The sequence below is a fragment of the Camelus ferus genome, chromosome 23 (assembly GCF_009834535.1).
Source record: "Camelus ferus isolate YT-003-E chromosome 23, BCGSAC_Cfer_1.0, whole genome shotgun sequence".
NCBI classification, from domain to species: Eukaryota; Metazoa; Chordata; class Mammalia; order Artiodactyla; family Camelidae; genus Camelus; species Camelus ferus.
This window is the reverse complement of record NC_045718.1, coordinates 7,899,149-7,911,317: the sequence shown is the minus strand read 5'-3', so window position 1 is coordinate 7,911,317 and position 12,169 is coordinate 7,899,149. Positions and strand designations below refer to the sequence as shown.

At 37.8% G+C, this 12,169-nt stretch overlaps 1 long non-coding RNA gene across 4 annotated transcripts in view; it reads right to left on the bottom strand.

The window, feature by feature from the left end:
- LOC116659338 overlaps positions 1-12,169 on the bottom strand; it is a 329,390-nt gene that overhangs the window by 34,938 nt on the left and 282,283 nt on the right. For 3 of the 4 annotated variants that reach the window (XR_004314689.1, XR_004314687.1, XR_004314688.1), the window contains one exon: positions 11,164-11,542. The exons of the other annotated variant lie outside the window; for it this stretch is intronic. This is a non-coding gene — a long non-coding RNA (uncharacterized LOC116659338). Of the gene's footprint in view, positions 1-11,163; positions 11,543-12,169 lie in introns of those variants that run through there. 4 annotated transcript variants of the gene reach the window in all.

Sequence of the window (12,169 nt, the reverse complement as noted above, 5' to 3'; positions counted from 1 at the left end):
TATATAACTTATAATTCAAATATAGCCCTGTGAAAGAAAAGAAGACGTGAATCTAGTAATATTAAAAAGGACATATAGCAGAGGAAACGGACCTAAAACTTTCTACCTGAAGACAAAGTCACTGGACATTGAAACAGAAATAGATTCTTCACGTTATAAAACACAGCTGTTCTGCTTAAAGGCAGGGCTATGCTTACTGAGGAGAGTCGAGGCAGTCCCTCAGAAGTCGAGAACAAGTCCGTGCCTTCCAACACCATTTTTTTATCATTGTACTGAAGATACTAGTCATTTTATCATTGTACTGAAGATACCAGTCAATTGAATCAGCCAAGAAAACGGAGGCTTATTAACTTCAGAAAGCAAGCGTTTTATGTGCTTGCAATCCGAAAGGCAGCTTCATCCATTTTTTTTTATTATTGACACATTCTGATCTCAAGACACATATATTTGTATGTATATCACAGTAAAATTACCTTTGTTCTTGAGAATCACCACTGCATTCAAGGAAGAGTAGAGATTGCTAGCCAGAAGGTGGTCTGTTAGCACAGCAAGGCGAAGAGACTCGGATACGTATTGCGAACTGAGAAAGAGACAAATTTCTCTGATTTTAAGAAGAAGGAGATAAAGAGAAATTTGAAGAAAATAACTGCTGGCAGTGGACTGAGACAAGGAACCAGATCTAGGAAAGCTGAGAAGCCTGAATATGCAAGAATCAAAGGCGGACAGCAGCAGACACCCTGGCAGGTAAAGGCTGAGGAGTTTTTAGAAGAACGGGACATCTAATGAAGTTTTTATAAAGTTATTTGCTGTGGGATTGGTGACACGTTTTTGTTCTCTGTCACCCCAGGAAACCTCACTTAAATGTCCACTACTAATTTGAATTTGGGAAATAAATTTACATTAGGATGTCAAGGGCATAGGATGTGTGAGTCCTGCTTCGAGAGTTAAACACTGAGGCTGCAAGCAGTCTGCCAGCATCTGCTGCGTTTTAGCTAATGCCACAGTCCCTCCATCACAGGTCTGTGAAGTGGACATCTAGTTTCTACCTGGATTCTACAATGATTTTAAAAATTCTTCACCTCCAAAAGCATTTAATTTTTTTTGGAGAAGAGCTCAAATGTAAATATATATGTATCTTCCTTATATTTGGGCAAAATCTGAATCCTTGTTATTTCTGAGTTACAGAAAAATAAATCATCCTTTAAAAAATAAAGCCAATTATATGGTCCTCAAAACTTCAGAATTCAAAAAAAAAATGATTGTGAGTTCTTCACAGTTTTGATCAGTCTTTTCAGAGCATGGCAGCTTGACAAGGATGATCAGAAAAGTGTACAATGACTTTATTAATTAGATATGCAGATTGCATTCTATTCAACAATAAAAATATTTTGGATAAATTGATTTTCCATGCGGTCAAGGCTTAGTAATTTAAGTGAGGGTATCTAAAACAATTTTATGAATTTAAATCTATTTAATAATCATAAAGTTTTAAATTACTTTTTATTTTAGAGAAAGCAAATAGATCCACTCTGAAGTACATAAATGGTGCCATAATCTTAAACTGCCACGACTGGGGAAGTTGAATAAAAATGTGTAGGAGGTACTGTTTCCCATGTCCTGCCCAACGGGACGTACATTTCAGCTTTGATCTCAAAGCAGAAGACACTCATCCTATCAAACGTGGGAGAAACCGACAGATGAATGGATAAAGAATATGTGGTGTATATACATATATATATACAGTGGAATTCTACTCAGCCATAAAAGAAGAACAAAACAATGCTATTTGCAGCAACATGGATGGACCTAGAGATCGTCATTCTAAGTGAAGTCAGACAGAGAAAGAGAAATATCATATGATATCACTTATATGTGGAATCTTAAAAAAAAAGATACAAATTTTTTTTACAAGCCAAACATAGACTCACAGACATATAAAATTATATGTGGAGTCTAAAAAAGTAAGATACAAATTTTATTCACAAACCAAAAATAAACTAACAGACATAGAAAACAAACTATGGTTACCAAAGGGGAAAGGGCGGGGGTGGGATAATTTAGGGGTTGAGGATTAACAGACTGACGTTACTATATATAAAATAGAAAAACAACAAGAGCTGCTGTATGGCACAGGGAACCGTATTCAATTTCTTGTAATAACATATAATGGAAAAGAATGTGAAAAAACATATATATTTATACATATAATTAAATCATCTTTGCTATACATTTGAAACTAACATTGTAAATTAACTACAATTCAATAAAAACTAAAATTAAACTTAAAAAGTGGGAGAAAACAGCCCTCAACATTGCCAGTAACCCAGATGCAGAGCACAAAGCAGACAATAACTTCAGGATCACACAGACTGAAAATAAGACCATTTCAGAGAAATAAAAATAGGGGCTGACAGTAGAGTGTTATGAAAATGTTTAGGTTCTAAAGTGGATGAGCTAGTTGGAGTTGAGCACAGCCATGTGACCGTGGGCATGTCACTTAACCTCCCTAAACCTCTAATTATGAAAAAAAATGATGACCTCTACAGGGTAGCATTGTCGTATTAAATGAAAAAAATCTCCACGAAACACATTTCACTTTTTTTGAAATAATATTAAACACAGCAGTTTACCTACATTTTCATTTCCTTATCATCGCAATATTCAATGTAACTGTCTATTTCCCCAAGCTCTGAGCTTCTGAGGGGTATGAATTCTGTCATATTTATGAGTACCTAAGAGTACTTACTAAACTTTGTTGAATAAAATAAGCTTGGAGCAGCTATAAGTGCAGGGTACTAGAGTCTCCTTATAAAACTAGAGTTCAGCGAGAAAAAATGATTTTAAAATTCATGGACAAGTTAGTCAGTAAAAGCATGAGATCCACCAACTGAATTCACAGGTTAGTAGTATTATTTGCATCATATTTAACCATACCTGGTCCAGGGATTTCTATTGGCTCATTAATATGGACGATCGAGAAGTTTAAATCTACATTAGAATTATTATTGTTCCAAATATTTGCTGCTCCCATCTTGTATGCCCCCCTCACCAGGGAATCCCTCCCTAGGGGAGAATTATCCACTTCCATGCTGCTGAACTCAGATGTGAAATACGAAATACATGAAGAAGAGGTGTATATGTCTTCTGAGCCAAACTTTAAGCCCTGAAGCTCATGGTTTTCAATTTTTCCCTTTTGCCTTGAGACCAGCAATATTCCAAACAGAACCCCTCAGTCAGCCTGAGGCTTGAGTGAAGATGACATGGAGCAGAGAATGGGCCAAACTCTGTTATCCAGGAAGACAAGAAGAAAATAAACTTTGGCGATCTGAGCAGCTGAGAGTTCAGGGTTGCCCGTTTCCAAAGCGTAACCCAGCCTAAACTGACTGAGAGACTAGCAAAACGGCAATGAATGTTATCTGTATGTACTTGTATAAGTTATGTTTAATTGTATGAGAAATTGCCTACAGTTTTCATTCCACATTGTGAATTCATGCATTCTGCAGCAGTCCTTTGGTTATTTTCATGAAGCATTAAAAAAAAAAATCCTCCTGACAATGCCAAATAAGCCATACCTGACTCCTGTTATTTTAGCATGCAGAATGGGGATTAGGTGAGGGACATATTAATAGCCCCCTTACAGAAGGTGTTTAAACAAGATGTATTTTTTCTAGGTTTATTGCTAATCTACAATGTCTATGGTCTGTGACTGTAGTTAAACTGTATCTTGTTCCTGAAATGATTAAAGGAGGTATAGAGAGAGATCACCATAGAATATGATATGTTTATATTCCTTTATTTTCATATATAAGCACTTCTAGAATGATGCAATGTAACTCTTTTTAGTGCTTTATATATTTTTTTCATTATAAGATCTATGCTGGTCTTACTAACCTTGTTTTCTTACTTCAAAGTGGAAAGCCTTGCATTTTGTCCTGTTAGCAATATGCAAGAACAAAACAATTTTGGGCTAAAAATAACCTATGATAATGCATAAATATAGTAAATCAAATCAGCACAGCAAACTGTATTGTATGATATGGTAGAGAAGTGAAAAATATGTTATGTATCTTAACAGTAATTATAATTTCCAAAATAAAAAATCAACATACTAAGCATATTTTATACAATTATTTTGAATATGGTTTTATGCTTCTTTGATGACACAAAGAACTTAATGATTTTTACAGTACCTTTGAGATATTCTGTAAGCAGCATTCGTCACTGTACTGTAAGGATATAAAACTGCTGGTTACTAGTGTGCTATGAATAGATGAAAAAGCAACATAAAAGACTCCACGAATGAAAGTTTCCTATATTGTAATTACTAATCAGTTACCATGACACTGTGGAGGCTTACATGATTGAGACTTGAAGAGCAGCATCCAAGGTAAGTTGTGTTCGTACCAAAGTGTTGGCACTTTTCTGTACGTAAAGGTCTAGTTTTCAAGATCATCCTCTTTTGCCCAAAGACCTGTCTTTCCTGGCCCATAAACACACAAAAAGAAATCTGCTGCACTTCCTTTCTCAAAAGTCACCAAAATGATAACATCAGCCAAGAACTGGGTGAACTGCTCTGGTGAGGCATCTCATAGTGAGATGATGTCATTCAGAGAATTGTCTGATATTTCACAATGATTCAATTTTATACCACTGGGTAAATCCAAATGAGCACAGGAAACCACCTAGTATTACTAACTTTTCCCTGGGGCTGTGCAGCAACATCTGCATATTGCCATTTTATTGCAGAATGAGAACTTGTATAAAGCACTGAATTATAGTAAAAAGTGTATGTGTGCATGTGAGATCTTTACTGGCACTTTCCTAATTTTAAAAGAGGGAAATGTTTTTTATAAAATATTTTGATGATCAAAACAGCCAAATATAATTTAAATTTTAAAGTACTGACAATATTCTACATAATTCAATGGTACTACAGAGTAAATCCAAAAATCTTTATCCAGACTTCACAGAATCGTCAAATTTCTAGTAGGGTCTTCTTGATCAATCTGTCACACAGGACAGAAATCACACTGGCTGGTTCAATGATCCACCCACTGATGACTGACAAACGCCAACGTACCTTCCACTATTCCTTGTTAGCAAGACCAATGCGTTTTTACACCATATATAGTCAGGGCTATTTATCTTTCTGTTTTAGTTATGTTTTACCTCCATCTCATGTTATCTCCTGTTTTTTTTTTTTCATATATTCCTCTTGGTTTTAGTATCCAGCACAAGCCAGAATCTGATTACAGAGATTATATTTGATTTCCTTCATGTTCACCACCCTCCCTACACTGTGTTTCACTGTGGATGAAATTTTAAGATGAGAGTCCTACTGAGTCAGAAGAAGGCGTGGTGCATGAGAATCCCCCGGACAGGAAGAGGGGGCCTCTTCCAGCTACATCCTCCTCCTCTCTCACAGTCTGATTCACTTCCGTGAGGGAGAGTGATGTCTTTCCTTTGCTGCCTCTGAGACCCATTTTCTCTGATGGTCCATGGCGACAGTGCTCATGTGTGCTGCGACAGAAAAGATGAACGAGGACCACAGTTCAAAGGGGAGCTCCTGGCTCTTCTCCACCCACCCACTGTTTGCTGTGCAATACTCCATCCCAGAGGAGAAAAGGTGCTGCTGTGATTCAACAGGTTTTAAATCATCCTTCGGGTTCCTCATGTGGAATTATTATCTACATGGCATTTGGCTTGAACTGGCTGTCTTCAGATGCTTGCTTTTCCTCCTCCATACAGCAGTGTGTCCCAGACCCTGAAGGCAGCTGCTTTGAGAACCACCTCCTCCCCAATAACCGTTATTGGTTGAATGTTGTATTTCACCCAAATGCATCCGCTGTAATCTGACCTCCAGCATGATGCAATGTGGAGGTGAGGACTTTAGAAGGTGATGAGGGCTTGAGGGTGGAGCCCTTGTGAATGGGGTCAGGGCCTTCATAAGAAAAGAACTAGCTCACTCTTTCCACCGTATGAGGCTCCAAGAAGTTGGCAGCCTGCAACCTGGAAGACGGCCCTCACCAGAACCCCACCATGCAGGCCCCCTGATCTCTGACTCCAGCCTACAGAATTATGAGAAATAAATGTCTGTTCTTTAGAAGCCACCCCCTGTCTATGAAATTTTGTTACAGCAACTCATACTGATCCAAGAAACACACCTGACAGAGGCAGTGTCCTCAGCACATGGGCACCTGGCCCCTGACTTCTATTTGCCGTAGGAGTAACTGCAATTTTCTCACACTGAAGTGGTCATATCCAGGTTTGAGATGCAGGTTAAAAGAGGAGCAAGGAAGACCAAATCCTTCAGCCCACTTTGCTTCTGAGCTGCCAAGGTCTGAATTCCTTCCCCTTTCTCTAGAAGTTGCATATTCTTCAGCCAAGACATAGTTGGTCTAAACCTTCCCTAATCATCCAGTCCTCAATGATCAATTATGATTTTAGAATTTCTAGGGCAATTATTATATTTTATTTATTTGCATATTCTCAAGGGATATGTCTAATAAAAACTGTTATTCAAAGCTTCCAAGGACAGGCTGACTCTCTTGTTAGAAGCTAACGTAACAGGTGATTTTAAGTTGAAGCCAATGCTCACTTAAAAAGTAAAAAGATCAGTGGTAGTCAGGGGTTGGGGGACCAGGAGAATGAATAGACAGATCATACAGGATTCTTCTGTAGGGAAAATACTCTATATTATATCATAATGGTGGATGCATATTATTATATATTTGTCAAAAGCTGTAGACTGTAGAACACTAAGATTGAACCCTAAGGTAAACTATGGACCATGGATAATCATGATGTGTCAATGTAAGTTCAGCAATTGTAGCAAATGGACACTTCAGGGAATGTTGATAATGGGGCGGGCTATGCACCTGTGGAGCCAGGTGAACTCTTTATATCTTTCCCTCAATTTTGCTGTGAACCATAAACTGATCTTAATTTATATATATATATATATATGACAGAGTGTTTCCAAGATGCTGTCAATATATATATAACAGATTTTGGAAGTAGATTTTCTTTGCTCTGGTGGTTAAGTCCCTATGAAGGTAACATCTACTTAGAGCAGTACACTCAACTTTGTCCTCAATTCAGTCTGAAATGTTTGCCTTTTTTAACTATTCTTCATTAAAAGCTAACACCACCCAGAGGTCTTACAAAACAGGTTAAGATTTCAGCATATGTCTCTTCTTGTTTCTCTTTCATGTAACTGAAAAGGAACATTGAGGTGGCAGATTAGAAGAATTATCAGGAAGGACTAAATATGAGAGTTGAGTTAAATAAAACAATGTACATTCCCAGCTTAAAGAAAATTGAGTGGTTGTCCAATCCTACTGTAAGCTACTAGTCTACTTTGTATTTCAAATATTCTTATGATGAACATTTATTAAGCTCCCTTTACAATGTAAAACACTATTTTAGGCAATAAACACACAGAGACATACACACACATATATGTATATATCTCATCCCACAGAAAACTATATTTACTTATCTACAGGATAAATTAGGGGAATTATAAAGCACCCTTTCAATGATATCACCAAAGAAGACAGGCAGAAAATATTTCATTGCTAGGAAGTGTTGCTCTCCATGTAGGATGCTTGTGTCCTAAGATCGTGTAACAATTTCAATGATGCAAGTTCACTTCAAATTGTTATTAGATGAAGACGGAGTGTTTCCAAGGTGCTGTTAATGACACCCAGATTTTAACCAGGTAGGAGCAGTGTCATGTTGACACTGAGTCATGGCGGTAAGAGGCTCAGCTCAGAAAAGGAACCCACAGATCAGGTGGTAGCAGAAATCGTATTCGCCTGTAGGAAGGTCACAGGCATGCATCATAAGAGAAAGTTGAGCTTTATAAAATCAGAGGCTTAAAGTAGAATCAAGAGCAGTTCACAAGAAGCATCATATAAGGAAAGGGGGGATTAAAACTACCCATTAAGAGGAACTGCTTGACAGTTTTGCATTTTCTAAGCACTGCATTTTGTTGTTGTTGTCAACCTGCAAGTCCACATTTAAAAATACATAATCAAGGTTTACAAAGAGCAAAAATAGGAAACCATGAGAATAAGAAGTCACTCATTTTTCATGGTAACAACAGAGTAAACTGGCATTAACACAAATGAAGGGAGTCAAATTATGAGGTCATTAGCTTTTTTAAAAAATAACTTACTTTTATTGTAAAATAAAACATGAACAGAATACAAACGTGAAACAGGACAAGATGGTACAAGTAAAAACGAAAAGTCTCCCATGCTGCGAGGACTGAGATCCATCTTGACTTTTCCACATGAACCACTGCTACCCCAATACTAGTTCCTGACCTCCACCATCACATGCACGAATATTCACAGGGACCTGTTCCTGCACCCTCCTCTGTTCCACTCTCTCTGCCAGTGCCAAATGTCCTGTAGCTTTAAATTACAATCAATATTTGATTAAAAATAAATCCTCTTCCTGCATTACTCTTCTTTTTCTGAATTTTCCTGCTATTTTTCAAATAAATTTCCAGTTGAACTTTATTTTTCAGAGTTTAAAAAAAAATCTATCTGGAAATGTTATTGACATCATATTGATATTATAGGTTTTATTACGTTAGGTAGAATATATACCTTCATAATATTAAATACTCTGACTAAAGATTGAGATATTAATTACACTGAGTGAACTTGTGGGAGTAAAACAGGCTGTGAGTGAGGGGTAGGTTATTAAAATGTTCCATGAACATGTTATGTGTCACTTTAAAATGATGTAGAATTCCTTATAGTCGTCCTGAAAGTCAGAGTGTACGTGTGTGTGTGCATTTATAAGCAGACATTAAGTATAATAATAAGATCCCAATGAAAAAATATTTTGGCTTATTCAGATAAAAATACATGACCATTAAGACCTTTTGTTTAACAGGGTCCTCAACAGTCCAGAATTCTATAACTACAAATCAACATTTTCATAACCAGGATATCCCAAAGGGCAGTGAATTACTTGATATCACACACAGAACAACCCTAACATGAAATTAGAGGGTAGCTCTACAGAAGACAGCAGTACACCACATTCAAATATGTCAGATAGAATAAAAGAGTCATATTCTATCTTTATATCATATTTTATGATGGGAAGTTTGAAATGCAGGATGCATAAGGAGAAAAAGCCACACTCTGTAACAAGTAAGTGGCAAGAAACAGAAACAGACGTAGGAACAGATATGACTGCCTGATCACTTCAAGATGCTCTCTGTCAAAGTAAATTCCACTATGACATTCAGGTAAAAATCCAGAAAATCTACCAGCGAAACAGTAGAATAGCTCTGGATTTGAAATAAAAAAAAATCCAGCTGCATGTTCTGGTTACTCAGCGACTACGGAACCACCTCTGTGCGCCTCCTCCATAAAGGGTAACGATGCCTCCCCAAATCCTTGCGGACACCCCACGAGATTACCTGCTGAACTTGCTCCGTAAAACACAAAGCATCGTACTAACTACACAGTCACCTCAACTGACTGCTAGTGCGGCAGAGCAGGGCTCCGGTCAGAGTTCTGTGGGCTGCCTCTGAAAAGCCTCGCTGTTGTGGTCGACGTCAGCCGACTTCCCGTGCTGGGAAGCGGGCTTGTTCACAGGCGCCCTGCGGTAGCAAACCAGCCTCCAGCTGCCCCTCCTCCACTCAGACCTGCAGTGGGGACAGCAGCACATAAAGGGGGCCTGGGAACTCTCCTCACCTTTTTGTCTTGTTGCCCTTCATGTGTTTTTTGTAGCACATAAATCTTAACCCAGAAATCCCTGCGTTGCCTCTGTGTTTCTCCCAAAGACCCAGTTTCCTCTCTCCTTAAACATCAGCTACCTTCGTAACTTTTCTTAACCCAACTACAAGAAATGTTGAAAAGGAGTAGAGCAATTTAAAGAAGAGTCTACTTTAACCCCAAGTTTCGAATGCCCCTTTAGCCAGGACATCACATCAACCTTGTCACCTCTGTCATCTGGGTCATTTAAAATGATGGCTTCTCTTCCAGTCACAGCCTCTGAAAGACGTTCCTCTAATTATTCCGTGCACTTTGCTAGCCTGTATTTTAACAAACAAGACATGCAATCTAAATGATGTGAGATCTGAGACTCTACCAGAGACAAGAGCAATTTCTTTATCAGGAACGGTTCAAATAGTTAGCTCATCTGCCTTGTTTTAATCAGAATCAAGTATGTGTGACAAGCTGAGGAGAATCATCGCTGCCCAGGGGGCTGATGAAACGTATTTCTTCCCACCTCAGACTGTTTGCTTCTCAGTTCATTAGGAGGCTCTCGGGAACGCTGCACATACACTTGGTGCACTTCATTTGAAGAGGGAATTAACATTTCCTCAAGGTTGAGTAAAACAAGTTTATGCAGCATCCTCTCCACACTCCTTCTGCTCATGTTGAAATGCCCAATATGCACTTCAGTTTGTCAACCCAGGGCACTTTGCTGAGAACGTTTAACAAGAAAACTGTTTGAGAAGATGAATTTAAGTCCCATAGTCAGGATGAATACAAGACCCCCAAAGAAGTGACACCTAAATCTACTGTGTGATAAAGCACCTGATATTTTAATTTAAAAAAAAAAACAAAACAGGTTATGGGGAAGGCGAGTTAAATGATCACTGCCTTTGAAACAAGGTTAATGAAAAGAGGTAGTATTCCCACTAAACACGGCCAAAATTGAGGGGTGAATCCAAATATTTAGTTTCCTGTGTACCAGTTTTCTCATTTATAAGACAGGAAAATATTCTACCTTCATATGGTTTCACTTAGAAAACTGGTTGTTATGAAACTCTAAAAATAATCATTCCAACTCTTATTTTAAAAAGTATTCTAATCATTTGAGATAACATAATATGGTTTAACTATCTTTCCATAAACAGAATCAGAGGTTGGTGTTGAATTCTTTTTCACTTACCCTTGTGAATTTTAAGTTAAAATTTTTGTTGACTTTGTTTTGCTCTTAACATTGAAATGACCTGGTTAAACTTGTTTCAGTAAGTGCATGCTTATAGTACATAATAGCAGTTTGCTTGTTGCAGAAAAGTAACAGAAGCTATTATTGAATGATACAAAAACAATGGTTGATTGTATTGAGATAACCAAGAATTCAAGGAAGACATATCAAACCAACGGTGCTATAAAATTAATCATCACATTTAATCAGTTCTTTAATAGAATCAGCAAACTTAGAAGCAAATAGTTCTAGCCACAAATAGAATATTCTCACATTCTCACTTGAGAAGCAAACAAAAAGTACATGAAACTTACCAAATCAGAAAAAGATTTAGCTACCATGGACAGATACACTGAAGGATCAAGAATTGGCAAATGACAATCAAAGAAGGAATGTTCAGAATGGCCACAGCATGAAAGCTCCATCATTACAAAACCACAGCATTTGACATAATCCACTATAGCCCTCGATTCTTCAGTAAACTCCAGTAATTATGATGTCATACTGAATCATTCAACAGCCACCACTATTTGTTGATTGGTTCTTATGGGTAGGATAGCAATGCTAGATGCTAAAAGAAAAAAGAAAAAAAAAAATGGTAAATGGTCTGTGTCCATAATATGTACCATCTTATATGATGACAAACAAATAGTCAATTACCATACAGCATCACACGCAAAGTGACAGTGGTCACCTGTATCTCTGGTACCCTGAAGGAAGAGGGAAGAGGAGGAAGGAAGGGAGGTCTGCCTGTTTTAAATCTTTTCTATTTACTCCAAGACAGGAGTAGAGGAAGGCATTCCAGGCAATAGTCGCACTCTGTGTGACAGAAAAAGTGAGTGAGAACTGGCCTGTATGACAAGAACCCCAGCCAAGGAGGAGTAGGAAAAGGTGCAAACAGGGGGACCTTAGGGACCAGGCATCAGAGTGCCATCTGTCACGGGGGGAGCTAGGGCTTCATCCTGAAGGTTGGAGAAAACCACGGAAGGAGGTTAAAAAAATGTTTGTTTGTTTGTTCTTATATTTAATGAGATGTCCCTGGAAGTCCTATGAAAAATAGAATTGAGAAGTTTAAGTCTGAAGACAGTGTAAGACTCAGAATCCAGAGTCATCAGGAAAGGGTTAAATACTAACTTCAGAAAGGAACATGACAAATTCAAAATTGTGAAAACTTCCATGCTTAAAGTGTAAACCCTCA